Below are 18,058 nucleotides of genomic sequence, written 5' to 3'. Positions count from 1 at the left end.
CTAGAGAAATAAGCCATGAGGCATGCACCGCAATTTACTTTGGAAAAATCTATAATCCTATTCCAGTGATCTGAGTGGTATGTAACCTCGACAGAAGCTCAGCCTGTACGGGCCTAGGAATGGGCCATCAGATCAGCTTGTGAAAGAACAATCAGTCCAGCCCAGGAACATGGCCCCTGAAACAATTTCAGTTCCTATTAATAGTCACTCAATGGACCAAACTGTTGGTGGATTTGTTTGCCTCAAGTGACCACAGAAAACTGAACATCTATCAAAGCAGATGCTGTGCAGCAACAATGTGGGGAAGTAAGTTTATTTTTATTTAAATAAATATTTCAACTGGGATATACATTTCAGACAGTGCTACTAATTAAAAAACCCCCGAAGAAAATAAAAACACAAAACGGAGATCCTGGCTGGCAATAATACTGAATCTACAAATAGGACAGACCCTTTCCCTCCTAGCGTCTCAGGGCATGTTTACAATAGAATCCCATACCACAAGCACCTCCAGAGCAGCAGCTATGGCCTATATCCAGGAAATATTACATCTGTTTGTGTACATAGCTAACTAGCTGAAGCATTTAAAGAGGGCCCACCACCAAAGTATCGAAGTGCTTAGGGTTCTCCCAAAGAGCATTTTCTGCATTGATAAAAGCAAGAAAAACAGTTATATTCAAGATTTATTACAGAATCTGGGCATTGCTCCAGAAAAAACACAAGTTTCCAAAATCCTAGAATTTTTGCATGATAGCTCTAGACTAAGGTCAAGCTAACAAACTTTATGAAGGTGCAGGCTTTTCTGATGGTGACTTATAGAGGAAACCGTCTGGGTTTGTTGTCTTTTTGCTTCTTTATGATGTGTAAAGCAATTCTGATTTTTTTTTTAAGATCTTGTTGTTTTTTTCCTGCTTGTTTGCTAGTCTTGTGTTGTCTTCCCTGGTTTTGCTAGAGGACTTGCTGCTGGTTTTAGGGATGAGATCTGTGAGCTCCATCAGCTTCTATTTGAAGGGGCAAGATGTTGAAGCTTTAACAAAAGACATTTTTCTCACATGTTTCTCAGGCATTTGAGTCTAATATGTATTAATAAAACCAAAGAAAACCCCTAAAGTTTGAAATGTCTGAACAAAAATAACTTTTCCTTTAAATTAAATAGGGTCCACTTTTATGGCATCTCTGAGGTTATAATTCTGCCAGATCTTCTGTCATCCATAGAGTCTCCCAGCAGAAGTGAGACAAACAAGACATGAATTCCTATTAAAAAAAAAATCAGAAGAAAAAAACCCTTAAAAAGCGGGGGGGGGGGGGCAGTATTGTTTTGGATCAAACAAATCATCTGTTTTGTTTTGAATTGGAATGGTTTGTTTTTATTTTGACCATTGCAAACTTTTGTTATTGTTTTAAAGATACAATTAAAGGAAATTAAATATAAAAGCTCATTTTGAACCAAAAAATAAAAATAAAAATCCCATTTTGACATTGACAAAAGAAAACATTTCAATTTTTTCAAAAATTGTTTGTTTGTTTCTGACCAGAGCTATTTGGCAAAACCAACATGAATTCGTGAAGTGTGCTGAATTTTTTTATTGAAAAAATGTCACCTGAACATGTTTGCCCAGCTCTCCTGAGGATTTCCTTTGTGTAAGGGGAGCCCCCAATTGGGCTCAGCAGCCCCCTCTTTTGGCCACAGTTATAGAAGGCATGGCCAGAGTGTGTCTGTGTTGCAAAGACCCCAGAGCCAGCATAACTAATATCCTGGGACCAAAACAGCTACAGCAGCACAGCAAGCACAACTTATAGTCATGTGAGGATCAGAAAAGTGCAATGGTGGAGATGAGCCACTCCTTAAGATCTAGCCTGGGATAGTTTCCTGAGTGCTTTGTGTGCATTTCCCATGTCTTTTAATATCGTGGGTTTCAAAACTATCTTCCCATGTATTCCCATGTTCATATTTGGCCTGTTCTTCCATTAAGCAGCAGTCCCTCATCTCAGTGCCACATCCAACAGAGGTCTGTGAAGTTTAGTCCTTTCCTTCTTGTCTCAGAAATATGACTTGATTCATGTGCAATGTGAGAGAAGGGTTTTTTATTTTCCCAGTAAAGATTGTGTGGGTAAAAAAATATTCATGCTGTCAAACTCTTCATGACTAATAAATATTAACTGCATCGTCTTCTAATTATTCCCCCCCCCCCCCCCAAAAATTAGAATATGTGGCCAACTACTTAAACCATCTGCTAAAGAGCAAGTTTGGAGGTTTCATCAGAAAAATAGGCAATGGGGTTGAAAATGTGAATAATTTAACCCAGAACCTAGATGAATAGGATATTGTGAATTTCATTTAAATTGTAGGGGGTTTGTAGGAGTCTCAACATTAGTGACAATCTTGAACATGAAGTACTCTGTAAACATTTTTCCATGAGGATATACTTGAATACTCAAGCATTGAAAAAACCCTTTAATAACTTTAGTCATGCAGGTTTAAAAGTTTTAGCCCAAATCTTTACAGAGATGGACATCAATTTACAAAATTAGGGTGTGGAGGATTTAAGATTCCACCTGCAGCACCCATTTTGAAAATCAAGCTAAGCACAGTACATGTCCATTGCCTAGTCCGTGTAATGCAATAACTAAACACAACAGAATAAGTACTGGACAGAGTAACAAGATTAGTTTCCATTTAAGCTTTGCAAGGCAGATGCGTACCAGTTTGGCTCCCATTCACGTTTTTCTTACTTTTGCTTTCTTGTGCATTCTTCATTTCTCTTGTTCTGGCAAACTTGTTGGTGTGCTGTCTTGAGGAAAAAAAAGAGAAAGACTTTGAAATGCCAGGCTGCAAGCAGGAATAACCAAAACAGCAGGTGATATTTCAAAGCTTCAAGTCAAAATGAGTCATCAAGCTCTTGGGCTTGCATCTTCTCAGAAACTCTTTGAATTCTAGATGCTTACTGACCTTTTTACCGCTAATAATGAGACAATCAATACAGTATTTGATCCTTGCATGAAGGCATTACAGAAACTGGTGCTATGGTCTTAGACATGGAGAAAACATTTTGATATACATACTAAAATTGTCATGCTCAAGCCAACTGTACAGGATCGTGGCTTATTGTTTCATTCTTTAATGACTTCCAGCAGGATTATAAAGAACTTTATAGAAAGAACAAAATATGTGCCAAGAATATTGAGCTATTTTATATGTATCTCAAATATTGAGATGCTCAGGATCACAGATTCCATAACTACTTATATAAGGTACTGGTTGTGAAGTGGATCCTTCCAGCATGTAACTTTCATGACAGGGGTCTCCTCATGCTCACAATGAAGGCAAGGAAAATTTCCATTCCCAATGGAAATCTCATTCAGTTCAGCAGGTGACAAGCAGTCCTTTAGTCAGGTTTCAGATTTAGTAACTGGGGAAGAAAAAAATGGGTCAAAAGGCAATCTGGATAGTGTTGATTACTCAGTCCACTTAAAACCTGTCCAGTAACATCTTCAGAGGTGAAGGTGATTCTGTGTGGGGGCAAAGGAGTACCAGTTTTCCCTGATTATGTTACAGATACTTGAGTGAACACAGCGCTCTCGAGATGTATTCTCCATCCAAAGATGATGAGTATCTGCCATTGACTTCATGGAGATGGCCCTAGAAATGTGACTTCAATTACCAGTTTAATATTTAATTTCCTTTTCTTCTGAAAGATTTACAGTTTTAACTTACCCCAAGTTAGACTCTTGTGATACATGCCAAATAGGCTAATGTTTCAGTTTGAATCAGTTTCTGGGGTTACTTGTCATTTTAACCCTCCTTTCTACAATACAATGTTCAAAGGAAACACTGGACATAGCCTGAGGCCAGAATGTGAGTGACCATAGCCAACATCTCTACATCATCTACCCACTGGATGGGAGTGCAACAAAGATTATGCGCTCTTAGGAAAATATAAAGGACATCCATAATCTCTTTAGTGCCAATTCTGGGAGAGAGAAAACTTGCACCATCCCCCACTCAGTGCCAGTGGTGAAATGCAAAAATTTATAACTAATGTGTGTGTGTGTGTGTGTGTGTGTGTAAATATGATTTGGCAGATGTTCCTCCCCAACTCTCCGTCCTCATTCCTCAAAGCTTAGGATATTAGGCAGGTAGTTAGTGCTGAAGGGTATCTAATGGACAGTGCTACCCGGTTGTGTTATGGGAGTTTTCCAGGTACAGAGACTGGCGGTATTTATTTTTTAATGTGACTTACTTGGTATTTTTTGTTTATTGTGACTGAGCAACATTTATGATGTACTGAAATACTGGCATATGATTTGCTTCACTTTCAGTTAATTGTTGGTTTTGTTGATTTAGGTCGATTGAAAATGAAGCAATTCCTCCCACTGCTATTGTAAAAATACATGAATTCAAATCCCAAGAGATTTATAGTTGTTCAAGATACCTAGGGACCAAACATTCTCTTGTGTGCTGGGGATGGTGGCTGGCAAAACCCCAGAGTCCCAAGAGAGGGGCATGGTCAGCCAGCTTTCAGACCCCCCGAGTCAAACGCATGCACGTTGCTATTGGAAGTAAGTGCTGTGGTGGAAAAACACGTTGCTCTTTTTGAGAGCTGTAGTAAACAGCACTGCCAAGCACTTTGGGCCTGATCCAAAGCCCACTGTAATCAATGGGAATCTTTCCACTGACTTGACTGAGCTTCGGAACAGATCCTTAGTGCTCCAGCCCATTTATTCCTTTCTGCCCTGTTCAGAGAGGACCATTGCTCAGAGGCTCTCCATAGCCACTACCATGTTTTCCTGCAGTATGCCTCAAAACAGTAAGGCCAGTATCTGGTCCTTAGGTATTCATTACTACAATCTGATTCTAGATCTAATTTTTTCATATAAAATTTTTTCCAGTCATTTTCTTTGAGTTAATTCCCACCTGAAATGATAGCTCTGAAGGAGGCTATAATAAAAGTACTGGGGAATAGAATTATAGCAGAAGAAAATATAAAGGACATCTAATATTTGAAAACTTCACACTGTACAATCAAATATTAGTTCTCTCCTCTTTCTAAATACAATTTCCTTCTTTGACAGGGTTACTGGCCTGCGGGGAAACAGTAGATGTGACATATCTGGATTTTAGTAAGGCTTTTTACATAGTCCTCACATGTCTTAGGGAAATGTGGTCTAGATGAAATCACTATAAGGGGATGCACAACTGATTGAAAGTCTACACTCAAAGAGTAGCTAGCAAGGGTTTGCTGACAAACTGGGGGGTCAAATCTGAGGAGACCGCTCAAGAGTCAGTCCTGGGTCCAATACTATTCAATATTTTCATTGATGACTTGGATAATGGAGTGGAGAGTATACTTCTAAAATCTGCAGATGTCACCAAGCTGCGGGGGGTGGTGTGGGGGAAGGGGAGGGAGGGTTGCAAGCACTTTGGAGGACAGGATTAGAATTCTGTGAAGCATGGCTAGAAAGGGTTAAACATCCTGCAAAATAAATAACCCTCAAAAGACATGTGGGGAGATAATGTTTGTGGTTTTGTGTATTTACATATGTATGAGTAGGGTCGACAATGTAATCAACAGTCCCTGTCTATGCTGTATTCTGATAATTCAGAGGTCAAACGAAGATCCTAGCATTTAAATGAATTGTAAACACGGGATATCTCGGTATTCATCTCTCTTTGAAATGTACTGTGAATGGTGGAGGAACAAGCAAATGGCCTTATGTTAATTCTTATAGCTAAGTACCAATGATGGACCTCCATCAAAATCATCCTAATTACCTTTTGTTCCCTGAGGAACTCCAGCATGTCAAAAGGCATGAAATTGTATAAAAGATCCTTGGATCCTGATTCTGTTATCTCAGATCTGCTTAGGCTTCATCAGGGGAAGTTTGAGTCGCAAGACTGAGGTCCAAGTTATGCTGGTATGCCCTGAATATGATATTTGGACATTGGACTATAACCTATGAACTGAATTCTAAAGGAACTCTTTGCAACTACAAAGCTCACCATCTCTGCTATGTATCTGAACCTCAATGAACTGAACTCTTGTCTGTATGTATATTGAGCTTTTAACCATACTCTCTCTCTCTCTCTTTTGTTTTTTAATAAATTTTAGTTTAGTTAATAAGAATGGGCTGTAGCATGTATTTGGGTAAGATCTAAAACATTGATTAACCTGGGAGGTAATGTGTCTGATCCTTTGGGATTGGTAGAACCTGTTTTTTTATATGATGAAATAAGATTTTCAGAAATCATCATATTTGACGTGGGTACCAGGATGGAGGCCTGAGGCTGGATCACTTTAAGGGAACTGTGTTGTTTGGACTTCTGAGTAATCAGTAAGGTAATAAAAAAGCTGTTTTATGCTGGCTTGGAAAATCTAAGTATTGGAATAGCCACCAACTTTTTGGGGTTTGGCTGCCCCATTCTTTGCAGTTCACCCTAATTGAGTGACCACAGTTGGTTCCCCACTAGGACCCCGGTCACAAATTCAAAAGGACCTTGACAAACTGGAGAATTGGTCGGTATTCAACAAGATGAAATTAAATAAAGACAAATGCAAAGTACTTCTCTTAGGAAGGAAACATGAAATGTACAACTACAAAATGGGGAATAACTGGCTTGGTGGTAGTCCTGCTGAAAAGGATCTGGGGGATATAGTGGATCACATACTGAATATGAATCAACAATTGTGAAAAAAGCTAATACCATTCTGTGGTGTATTAACAGGAGTGTAGTATGTAAGACACTGGAGGTAATTGTCCCACCCTATTCGGTACTGGTGACACCTCAGCTGGAGCACTGTGTACAATTCTGGGCACCACACTTTAGGAAAGATGAGGTCAGATTGGACCGAGACCAGAGGAGAGCAACAAAAATGATAAAAGGTTTAGAAAATCTGACCTACTTGGAATGGTCAAACAAGCTGGATGTGTTTAGTCTTGAGAAAAGAAGACTGAGGGGTGACCTGATAACAGTCTTCAAATACGTTAAGGGCTGTTGTAAAGAGGACAGTGATCTGTTGTTCCCCATGTCCATTGAAGCTAGGACAAGAAGTAAGGGCTTAACCTGCAGCAGGAAGATACAGGTTAGATATTAGGAAAAGCTTTTTAATGATAAGGATAATTAAGGGCTGGAATAGGCTTCCAAGGGAGGTTGTGGAATCCCTGTCATTGGAGATATTTAAAAACTGGTTGGACAAACACCTGTCAGGGATGGTCTAGGTTTACTTGGTCTTGTCTCAGCATAGGAGGCTGGATTTGATAATTTTTCAAGGTCCCTTCGAACCCTACAGTTCTATGATTCTATAATGCTAGTTTTCTCTTGTTTCTATAAACCACCCGGCTATTCACTGTGGATCTTTATATATATGTATCTAATGCCGGAATACATGTTAAGGTCAGTTTATAGAAATTACTGATCGTCGAGACAATAACAGGGAAAAAAGTCTCATTGTGTAAAGCTAAAAAATTCCTAATGGTTACATAAGGCAACAACAAAGGCGCTTGTACTGTCTTTCTCTTTCATAGAAAAGTCTATGACTCTGCATACAACAAATCCATGAAGGTTTGAACACTAACTGCAGAACATGTTGGCAATCAATGCACCCCTCTTGCAACCGGTGATGGATTTTCTATAGATCTTATCACTAGGCAGAACAGAAATGAGATGCAATATGTTCCTTCCACAGACAAGAACTGCAGCTTTTAAATTCTGTGCCTTGAATTTTTGACTCTTTTTCACTTGCTTTGCTAGTCTGGTGATGCTATCAACTTCATGAGCGCTTTTGTTTAGGGTTTATTTTTCCTCCTCTCGGTGTTTCCTTTCACACTTTGGCTGAATTTAAATGAAGCTTTCTGCCTGCCAAAAGCAGTCCTATAACTAAACAGTACCTCTGCAAAACTTCATTTAAACATTAAACAAAAACACTGGGATAACCAAAGCTTGTCATTTGGGGATGTACAGTATGTTTCAGTATGCTCTGGTTTCTCCAGACACAAGTACAGTGAAGAGGCCGAGCTGGCACTGGTGAAGCTTACTGCTCTCCCATCTCCTGAGGGGGCACAGTGATGAGGAGATGCCCTGGCTAAAGGGGAGCAAATCAACCAGCTTTCCTAGCGCCAGAGCAATTCTGTGTGTTTTAGGTCCTTTAAAGGTGCTGCACCCCTTGTCTGGGTTGCAAAAATCACATGACAGTCTCTGAAAGTTCTAGTGGCTATTGTTACTTGTTCATTCAGAGCAACTTCAGAGACTAAGCGCTGGTCTATGCTACAAACTTATGTCAGTATAACTACATCGCTCAGGGGTGTTGAAAATCCACACCAACCTCACCCCCTGTGTAGACAGCGCTATTTCAATGGGAGAGCTTCTTCCGTCAATATAGCTACTGCCTCTCCAGGTGATGGAGTACCTACACCGACAGGAGCTCTCCCATTGGCATAGTAGTGTCTTCACTATGCGCTACAGCGGCGCAGCTGCACTGGTACAGCTGCAGCACCATAAGTGTAGACGAGCCCTAACTAATAATTAGAGCTAATGGGAAGATTCCCATTGATTTCAGTGGACTTTTGGATCATCTCCAAAGGCCAGAATCTGCATCCAATATTCACAGTGAGTAATACTTTCTCCATGAATAACCCCTCTGATTTCAATGGAACTATTCACCTGGTAAAGTATTACTCAATGTCAAGTTTGCAGGTTCTGGTTCAAAGTAATTATACCTGAGATACTGGAATCTTTTCCAACCAAATGATCTTTTTTTTTAATGATTTTTTTTTTCAAAAAAATCACCAACATTGTTAATTTTTTTTTGTTATTTTTCAAAAAAACATCATGCCTTTCTTTCAATTCCCCCCCCCCAAAAAAACCTTTATATATATTTGTTTTAATTTTTCATTTATTGAAACTAGGTTTTCACTAAGTGAAAAATACAGAAAACCATTTTGATAATGTTTTTGATATTTTGTTCAATAAAAATTGTGGGGAGAGGGTTGAAAAAATGAAAAGAAAAAGGGGTCCATTTCAAACTCTACAACGTCTTAAATTTTGAAATGTGTCATGAAACTAAATTTTCATTTTCTGATCAGCTCTAATTTAAACCTTTCTAGCAACCTCTTCATATCTTAGTTGCTTGTGAAGCTCACACTGGAACAGACCTTCATTAAGCCTTATTCTGTTGGTTTTTTATGACAAATGCTTAAGCTGGGAAGACAAATGCATTAGACTCTCCTGGATCAAGCATGCCATCAACCATCCACCGAAAAGTTACTTCAGAATAAAGCCATTTCTAAACTTTGTTCAAAGTGAAGGCTGTCAGCTGAGGCCCTGCTACTCTCATGAAAGTGGGGGGAAACCACTTAAAATCAGGAAGCTACACTATGTGCAGATTATGAAACTGAAATGAATGCATCTTTTGCCAGCTGGTTTCACACCCCCAGTTGGCAATCCACACAGGTTTGGAGGGGAATTAAATCAATTTTTCAGCGGAACTAACTATTTTTGTTATCATATAGATTCCATGAGCTATGCTTTGGGGCTGTCAAGACAGGCAGACAGCTGCATGAGGGGTGGACAGAGAGAGAGGATGATGGAGATGAAATCACCACCTCCACTGACTCTGCAGGAAGAAATGCACTTTGGGATCCCATCCACAACAGTTCTTCAACCTGGCTTGATTTTTGAATAGGCCTCACGAGAGGCCAGTCATGGCTTTCCACTGAACAAGGCATGTAAAAAGTCACCTGACGTGGGTATTGCTTCAAATGAGAATTTCATATGTCTTCCAGGCTTTAATTACATGTTTTTTACTTCTTTCGCACTTGGAGCTGGGATTGCTTTGGACAAAATGAGATAGATAAATAAAGAGAAATATTGTCTCTTTAAAAAATGGGCAAGGGAGAAGAGTTGGGAGCACAAAGGATCTGCCTAGACACTAGCCTGGAAATCAGCTGATAGGCTTGCGATAAAATGTGTTCATGATGGCAGAAGTTTCTTATCACTACATGAGGTGCAGTTATATTGCTATTCCTTGTTCTTAAAAATCACCTGCCCTCTAGGACCATTAAGTGTTGTTAGAGTGGAAATGGAGTTGTATCAGCTTTTGGTCAGGAATTGCAGTTTTACTTCAGAACTGATGACTTAGCTCTTAGCATTATCAGTAAAGGGCCCTCAAAGCACAATGCAGCAACTGATTTTCCAACATGCAGAGCAAATCCATGCTGCGTATTGTAGGACAGGATCGTGTTTTAAGTTGTGTACTAAGTGAAGGACTAAATATCTTCTGGCAATCGGGCATTTGTTTTCTGGCATGTCTTCATGGGAAGTTCTGAAATAATGATTGTGGATACTGCTGTTTCTCTTTGGTGTTTCCCAACCCTCAATGGATTATGGGTGAAATTCAGCCCTGTGCAGAGGGCCAGAACAATGCCTATGCATCAGGTAAGTCTGATTTAAGTCCTGTTTTGATTAGTTAAGTAGTGCATAACCTCTATACAGGGGTGATTCTTTCTTCCTGTCAGTAATAATTACAGTAGAAATGGTTTGAATTTTTGGCTTAACCCTCTTAGTCAGGATTGGTTTGGGTCCAAGTTCCATTTGATCTGAATCACTAAGCTCTAGGGATGTTTGGATAAGAGGTTCCGGTTGCACAATCAATGTTCAAGGCCATTTGGGTAAAAAGTTCTGGCTGTGAATCACATATAATTTGTAAGTGTTGTTGTAGCCATGTTGGCCCCAAGATATTAGAGAGCCAAGGTGAGGGAGGTGATATCTTTTATTAGATCATCTTTAGTTGGTGAGAGAGACAAGCTGAGGAAGAACTCTGTGCAGCTTGAAAGTTTCTCTCACCAACAGAAGTTGGTCCAATAAAAGATATTACCTCACCCGGCTTGTCTCTCTAATATAGTTTGCAAATGATGCTTTAGTGGAGCATGGTACTATTGGCCAGAGAAAATTAGAAAATGTGCACAGTGATGTTTATAGAGCCAAACTAGAGATTAGTATCTGTATGCTACAAAACACCAGACAGTGTTAGAACCAGACATCTCTAACGGCTAACCAGCACCAACACTATAATACTCCCAACAGCCTAAGTACTGGTGTGACCCTGTGGCTCAGAAGAGCAGTTCTAGATGCATGTGTGGTACTGAAGCTAGGAAATGCAATGCATTGCCATGTTAAAGACTGGTTTATTACAAGCAAAATGCTGCATGCATTTTGTCATGTGGAAATATCACCGCTGAAGACTACTGATAAGGAAGCAGCAAAATCACTGGGGAGAGAACTAAGTAGGAGCCTGAAAACATCTCTGAAAAAAGAGAATGAGAGAGAGAGAAGGAGACAGAGATGTTCATAGAAATCCTTTTGTAGCTGTCTTTTTGAACTCTGTCTTCAAGACTACACTAATGTATTCATCAGAAAAGGTTTACAAACATGCTGAATCTATATTTGTAGATTTATAAGTTATTGAATAATACAGAGAAGAACGTAAGTCAGTTGTACACAACTTTCGTTGCGCCATGGGTCACAATCGTAACTTTCCAGGACCTAGGGGCTAGTGAGGTGCACACCTAATCTGGATACATATTACCATACATTTACACAGGAACTAAATCAGAGATGAATGTGCACAGTTATTATCATTGTGTATTTACAGAGTGTGGACAGAACTTTACAAAACACATAGGAACACAAAATATATTTTGAGGGCTGTAGTGTAAGACTGGCACTGTTTCTCTGAAACCTGCTTCTGGATGACCACACTTATCTTTGAGAGGGCCACATGCATTAAACAATGCAGGCTTGAGTCTGTCAGGTGACCGCAGAGTGTTGATTTGTTCAGATTCATAACAGAAAAGATCTGATCTTCCAAAGAGGTACCCATAACTATTGAATCTACTGATGCAGCCACAGGGCTGTTCTAATTTATAATGGCTAGAATATTTCCCAAGGTGCCTTTCTTCCAGTGGGGACTGATGTCATGCATCACCAATGATGATTTTAGTGATCAGGCCCTAAACTGAAGTGAGTAACCTGCACTCATTCCTTGGGCACTAACATGGATTCATGGTATTTATGGATTCTTCTATGTACCAAAGTATGTCAGTATCCTTTTCAAAGGGGTTGGACCTTTGGGATTCAATAAATGATCCACTATATATGAGAAGGAAGGGCAGAGGGATAGCATTTGTTTTTAGATAAGCAGTGCGGTATGGATGAAGCATTTTGTTCCTTACAATGTTGCTGGTTGAGCTCTGCTGTTCTATTCAATAACTGAAGTTAAACAGACAAAATGTCAGCGCAGGTTAGGCTAGAAAACACAGAATTTTCTCCACTGAGATTGAAGTGTCATTAAAGGAGAGCAAACATGTAAATTTCAACAGCTCTGCTGAATACTCTCAGTGGAGAGGAAATTAAAAAATGATCATTGCAAGGTTCAATAGAATGTAAATACACTAATAATTACACAATAACGCATTGTACGTGACTTCTGTATTAATGCCACCTGAATTTATCATGAGCCACATTGCACCAATGAATATTCAGTGTGTGCTATATCTTTGTGTAAATATTGTATCACACAACTAGGTGTCATTGTTATCAGGCAGGCAGGCTGCTCATACATCACCCCAATCTTTCCATAATCACTAAGTAAAGCAAGGGCAACTAGAACAACCATAACTCTGCTGCTGTCTACAGTAAGCAAACTTACCCAAGTGCCTTTATTTCCCATGGGCACATATAGCTCTTGGCCATCAAAATCCAGCTTCCCAGTTTGTTGAATCTTGGGCACTAAGGACCTGAGCCAAAATCCACTCACGTTAATGGAAAGACTCCTGTTGATTTTCTCTGCCTTTGGATCATGCTCTAAGAGCATGATTCTGATCTCACTGATACTGGGCATAAATCAGGAGTAACCACTCAAATCAATAGTATTATACTAATGTAAAAGCAGTGTAAGTGAGTGTGACGAGCTAGGCCCCCTGTCCGGGATGCCACCTGATGTACTGGGGTTTCACTGAGCCTCCCTGCTCCACTGGCCTGAGTTCCCTCTCCCTGTTTTGCTGAATCAGGCTCGCCGGCCTCTGGCAGCACACACAGGTAGGGACGCACCAGCTGTAGAATCACAGAGTCTGCAAACAGCTCTCTATGGGAAGACTCAGCTAGGAAATTTCCCAGCACTCCGGTGCATCTCCCCACTGGATACCCAAGATAGTATTGTCTTGTGTTGTAGAGAAATCTATACAGCGTAAGTTCATAAATTCACCCCTCACTCAATGTGGAGGAAGATATGCACAGCTTCTTGCTCCCCCCCCCCAGTTATAAATAAATTGCACAAACTGGGTTTTATAATAAAAAAACGAGTTTATTAACTACAAAAGGCAGATTTTAAATGATTATAAGGCCTAGCAAACAGATTAAAGCAGATTACCAAGCAAATAAAACAAAACATGCATTCTAAGCTTACGAGCTCAAAGAAATTGGTTACAAGTAGCCATTTCTCATCCTAAATGTTGTTTTGGGGCAGGTTGCAGAAATTCTTGAAGGTTAGCTACTCTGCTTGCAGCTTAAATCTTATTCACAGACCAGATCCCTTTTCCAGCCTGGGTTCAGTACTCCTCCCCTTTTCCTTTGTCCTTGCTCCTTAGGTGTTTCCAGCAGTCTTCCGGGGTTGGGAATTCAGTGAAGAGTGAACCAAGATCAACTTATGCCCCAGCCTTAAATAAGATTTACATAAGGCAGGAATCTTTTGTTTCCCAGACCCTTCCAGTGGAAAAATACCAGCTCAAGATGGAAACCTGTACCAGGTGACATGATCACCTGAACTTGTAGTGTAAAAGCAGCAACCCCAGGAAGCTTCTCAGGAAGGAGAGAGATTAGTATCTTCCAAGTCTTATTGTTTCTTCCTAATGGCTCATCAAGGCTGATGGCCTGCTGTCAGGTGGGAATTTCCCAAGTACACACACAGTTGTAATTGTTACATAGTCAATATTCCTAACTTTAGAAACAGAAATGATACATGCATGCAAATTGGATAATCACATTCAGTAAATCATAACCTTTCCAATGATATCTCACATGACCATCTTGCGTAAACCATATCTTAGTTATGCCATAGTCATATCATAACAATATTTCTATGAAGAATATGTAGTCTAACGTCACAGTGAGATCATCATGAGGCCTTAAAAATTCCATGCTAGACATTTTGAGTCAATATCCCCTTTAGTGCTATGAATAAACAGTTCTTTGTAGAGATACATTTCTGTAAATCCTTAATTTTATACTAATTCCAAAAATAATTGTCTCTAGAAGCACAACTATCTTTTGTATTATGTTGCCATAATTAATACAGTGTCTGCAGTGCTATATAAAAGCAGTGTTGACACACTATAAGGCTTGCTGGACATAGATATTCTTATCTTTGAACTTGTTCCCCCAAATTACTCAGTTGCTCCATCATAGGTTGCAAGTCTCAGCAGCAAAGTAATTAAAGTTCTTCTCATTGCTCATCACCACCAAGGAACACTAAGGGCTTGTCTATATGGATAAATTGACAGACAGAGCTGTTCTGGAATAATTATTATGCCATAGCTACTCTGGAATAACATCCTGCATTGGCATTTCTATCCCACAATAAAAGTGACTTTTTTCGGCAACTAATACTCTGCATTGGAAGTAACCACATAATTGCATACATCATTTCATATGGTCAAAGGCAAAATGACCCAAACCGTGTTATTGGTATTCAGGTAAAACGCCCATTAACTATAATGGAATTTTGTGTTTGTAAACCTGAGAAAGGGCAGCAGGAACCATAGTTCTGGACCCATAGTTGTTTAGTTAGATTACTGATGCTTCTAAACTTAAGCTAACATAGTGCAATGGAATACAGTGATTATATATCATCACTCAAGGACTCCTAAAGGCAATGCATATGATATACAAATGGAAGCTATACTCTGAAATGCCACAAATCCTTTAGGAGGATTATCCCTGTTATCTCATATGGTATCAAAGAATTACATGTAATATAGACACGTAAATAGCTTAGCCACAGAAAGAGCCTTTGAACAAAAACCAGCAAATAGGGAGTTGTACGTTTCCATGCTGGGAAAATGGTGTTCAGATTAGAGATGGACCTGAAGCAAAATCCAAATCAGACACCCTTCCCACCCACCAAACTCCCCTCCCCCCAAAAACTTTCCATATAGCCTCTGGGGCCTGACTCTCCACTGCCCTACACCTTATATAGTCATTTACATCTGAGGGCAGAATGCTACTATTCCAATTTGGTAGCATTTCACCCACTTTTTATAGTTGTAAATGACTACACAAGGTGCCAGATAGTTGAGAATCAGGCTCTAAATCTGCATAAATGCTGAACCAAACCCTGGGTTTGAATACCCTGAACTAAGGGCAAGATCAGATCAAATCAGATGAACTGTGGGGCTCAGCTGCATCTCTACTGTCATTGCACAACAAACTGTAGCAAAGTTGTTAAGAATTTATAAGCCTGATGCCAATGTTGCTTACACTGGCATAACACAAGAGTAGCTTCACTGAAGTCAATGGAGTTACACCACTGTGAGATCAAAATCAGGCAGAATCCGGTTTTTTTATGTAAACTGAACATCATCATGTACATTTTGCATTAGATCACATAGGGATCCAGTTTCTTTACCATGTTGAATCTGACATTGTAGCAAAAAACAAATGTCAAGAGAATCCCTTGCGTAACTCAATGTGTATATGGTATAGGACTACATCTTGTAGTTGTCCACTAGCTCAAGTAGTAAAGGTAAAGCAAACGTGATCCAAAATATGTAGGATCATAGCAAGGTTAGAATCACAGACCCTAGATGTTAAAAATGGAAAAGAATGTAACAATCTAAGGTTATTCCTACTGTACAGTATTGCTAGGGCTGGTTGGAAAGTTCTAGATGAAACATTTTCCCATTGGAAAATGGGATTTTGTCTACATATAAATTTTCTGTGAGAAAATATTAATGTCAGTGGAATTTTTTTGCCAGGAAAGTCTAAACAAACATGTTTCATTTCAATCCAAAATTTTATGTTTCAGTTTGTCAACCTGAAACTAAGTATTCAGATTGACATGAATCTCTGGGACACAACTGCCACAGTGACTCATGCAAATTCTAGCGCTGGGTCCTGCATAGGGCTGCCAATTTTGGTTGGATGTATTCCTGGAGATTTCATCACATGACACAATCGTTAATTAAAGATCAATCTTTAATTCCTGGAGACTCCAGGCCAATCCTGGAGGGTTGGCAACCCTAGTCCTGCATAACCCCATTCTCCCATAGGGGCCCCACTCCCCAGCTCAGCTCCATTTCCCACCATGCACAGCAGGCTCATTCTGTATCTGAGCTGCTCTGGAGCATCATGTTTGTTCAATGGTTCCATCCAGTTTGGAATGAAAACAAATGTTGAAATATCACAATTTGCCAGAGGACAGAAACTCCATTTTTCAACCAGATCTAATTATTTCATATGTCCAGTCTAATTTTAAAAAGGCTAAGCACCTCCCTGGGAAGACTATTCCACGTGGCTTGGTCCCGCTCCGGCTGGGGCCACACCACATGGCTCTGCCCTGCTCCAGCACTCTAGCCAGGGCACTGGGTCGAGGGGCCACACAACGTGGCTCCCAGAAGCCATGGCATGGCCCCACTCTGGCTCCTATGCGTTCCACTGGGAGCTGCAGGGGCGGTGCCTGCGGACAGGGCAGCATGCAGAGCCACCTGACTGCGCCTCTGCATAGGAGCTGGAGAAGGGGCACGCCACTGCTTCCGGGAGCCGCTTGAGGTAAGCGCTGCTCGGAGCCTGCACCCCCTGAGCCTCTCCCCACGCCCCAACTCCCTGCCCCAGCCCTGATTCCCCTCTTGCTCTCCAAACCCTTTGTTCCCAGCACTGAGTAGCCTCTGCACCCCAAACTTCTCATCCCCAGGCCCACCCCATAGCCCGCACCCCCAGCTGGAACCTGCACCCCTTCCTGCACCCCAGCCCCAGCCCTGATCCCCCTCCTGCCCTCTGAACTCTTCTGTCCCAGCCCAGAGCACCCTCCTACACCCCGAACTCCTCATCCCCAGACCCACCCCTGAGCCCGCACCCCCTCCCACACCCCAATCCCAATTTTGTGAGCATTCATGGCCTGCCATACAATTTCTATTCCCTCCTCGGACCAATAAGTGTGCCCACCCCCTGCCCTAAGGGTACGGCTACACTGCAATCTGACGTATGATGCAGCTAGGGTAGCCATATCTATGCTAGTATTGCTAAAAATATCAGTGTAGATGTAGTGGCACAGCCTTCAGTGTGGGCATACAAGCCTTCTGCGGACTTCCTCACAGTGATGAAGCTGCTGCATCTACTCTTCTATTTTTAGCTGTGCTAGTGCTGGTAAAGGTATACCCATCTGTGCTGCCATCACACTTCGGCTTACAGTCTAGCCATACCCTAGGACTCCTACCTAGGGTATCTGCAGCCGTCTTTGCCCGGCTATCCTAAGAAGTCATTTTATTTTACTTAAAAGCCATGTGTGAGTGTTTATGAGGAATCTTACCAGGGCGAGAATCTTTTTGGAAGCTGGTGTTTGGAGTGACAGCAACTTTTGCCTCTGAGCTTGTAGTACACACGTTGGAATATCAGATATCAAAACATGTTGGTGTAGCACATGCAGAGTTGCCATGAAGTGGGGTTGGTTATTAAAGTCTGGAACATAAAGCAAAATAATAAAATGCAGCTCCCTCGTGTAATGATTTGTATTTGTACATAGAGAAAATAAGGTATGTGAGTCTTTTGCCATGGTAGTGGCATTTCATTCTCCCCTGCAATCTGAACACTTATGTGAAAAATCTGTTCTGCCCTTTGGGATGTGACAGGGGACTCAGGTATGGTTATTACTAGAATGTTAAGTAGTTGTGTTCCAACTTGCATGACTAGAACTATTCTGGCATTCATATGCTTCACGTGAAAAATCAGCATTTGAAGGGCACACTATAAAAAAATATTTTTACTAATTATGCATGTTCTGAGATTCATTGG

The 18,058-nt window shown here is 40.7% G+C and overlaps 1 long non-coding RNA gene across 1 annotated transcript; it reads right to left on the bottom strand.

The window, feature by feature from the left end:
- Positions 1-337: 337 nt before the first annotated feature.
- Positions 338-17,720, bottom strand: LOC135981144 (uncharacterized). The gene is made up of 3 exons (XR_010598105.1): positions 17,577-17,720; positions 2,704-2,792; positions 338-1,001 (listed from the first exon to the last, which is right to left on the bottom strand). It is a non-coding gene; the product is annotated as an uncharacterized LOC135981144 (long non-coding RNA).
- Between the last annotated feature and the right edge of the window lie 338 nt (positions 17,721-18,058).

This window comes from Chrysemys picta, chromosome 2 (assembly GCF_011386835.1).
Source record: "Chrysemys picta bellii isolate R12L10 chromosome 2, ASM1138683v2, whole genome shotgun sequence".
Classification (NCBI taxonomy): Eukaryota; Metazoa; Chordata; order Testudines; family Emydidae; genus Chrysemys; species Chrysemys picta.
The sequence above is the reverse complement of the archived record's forward strand: the minus strand, read 5'-3'. Positions and strand labels throughout refer to the sequence as shown.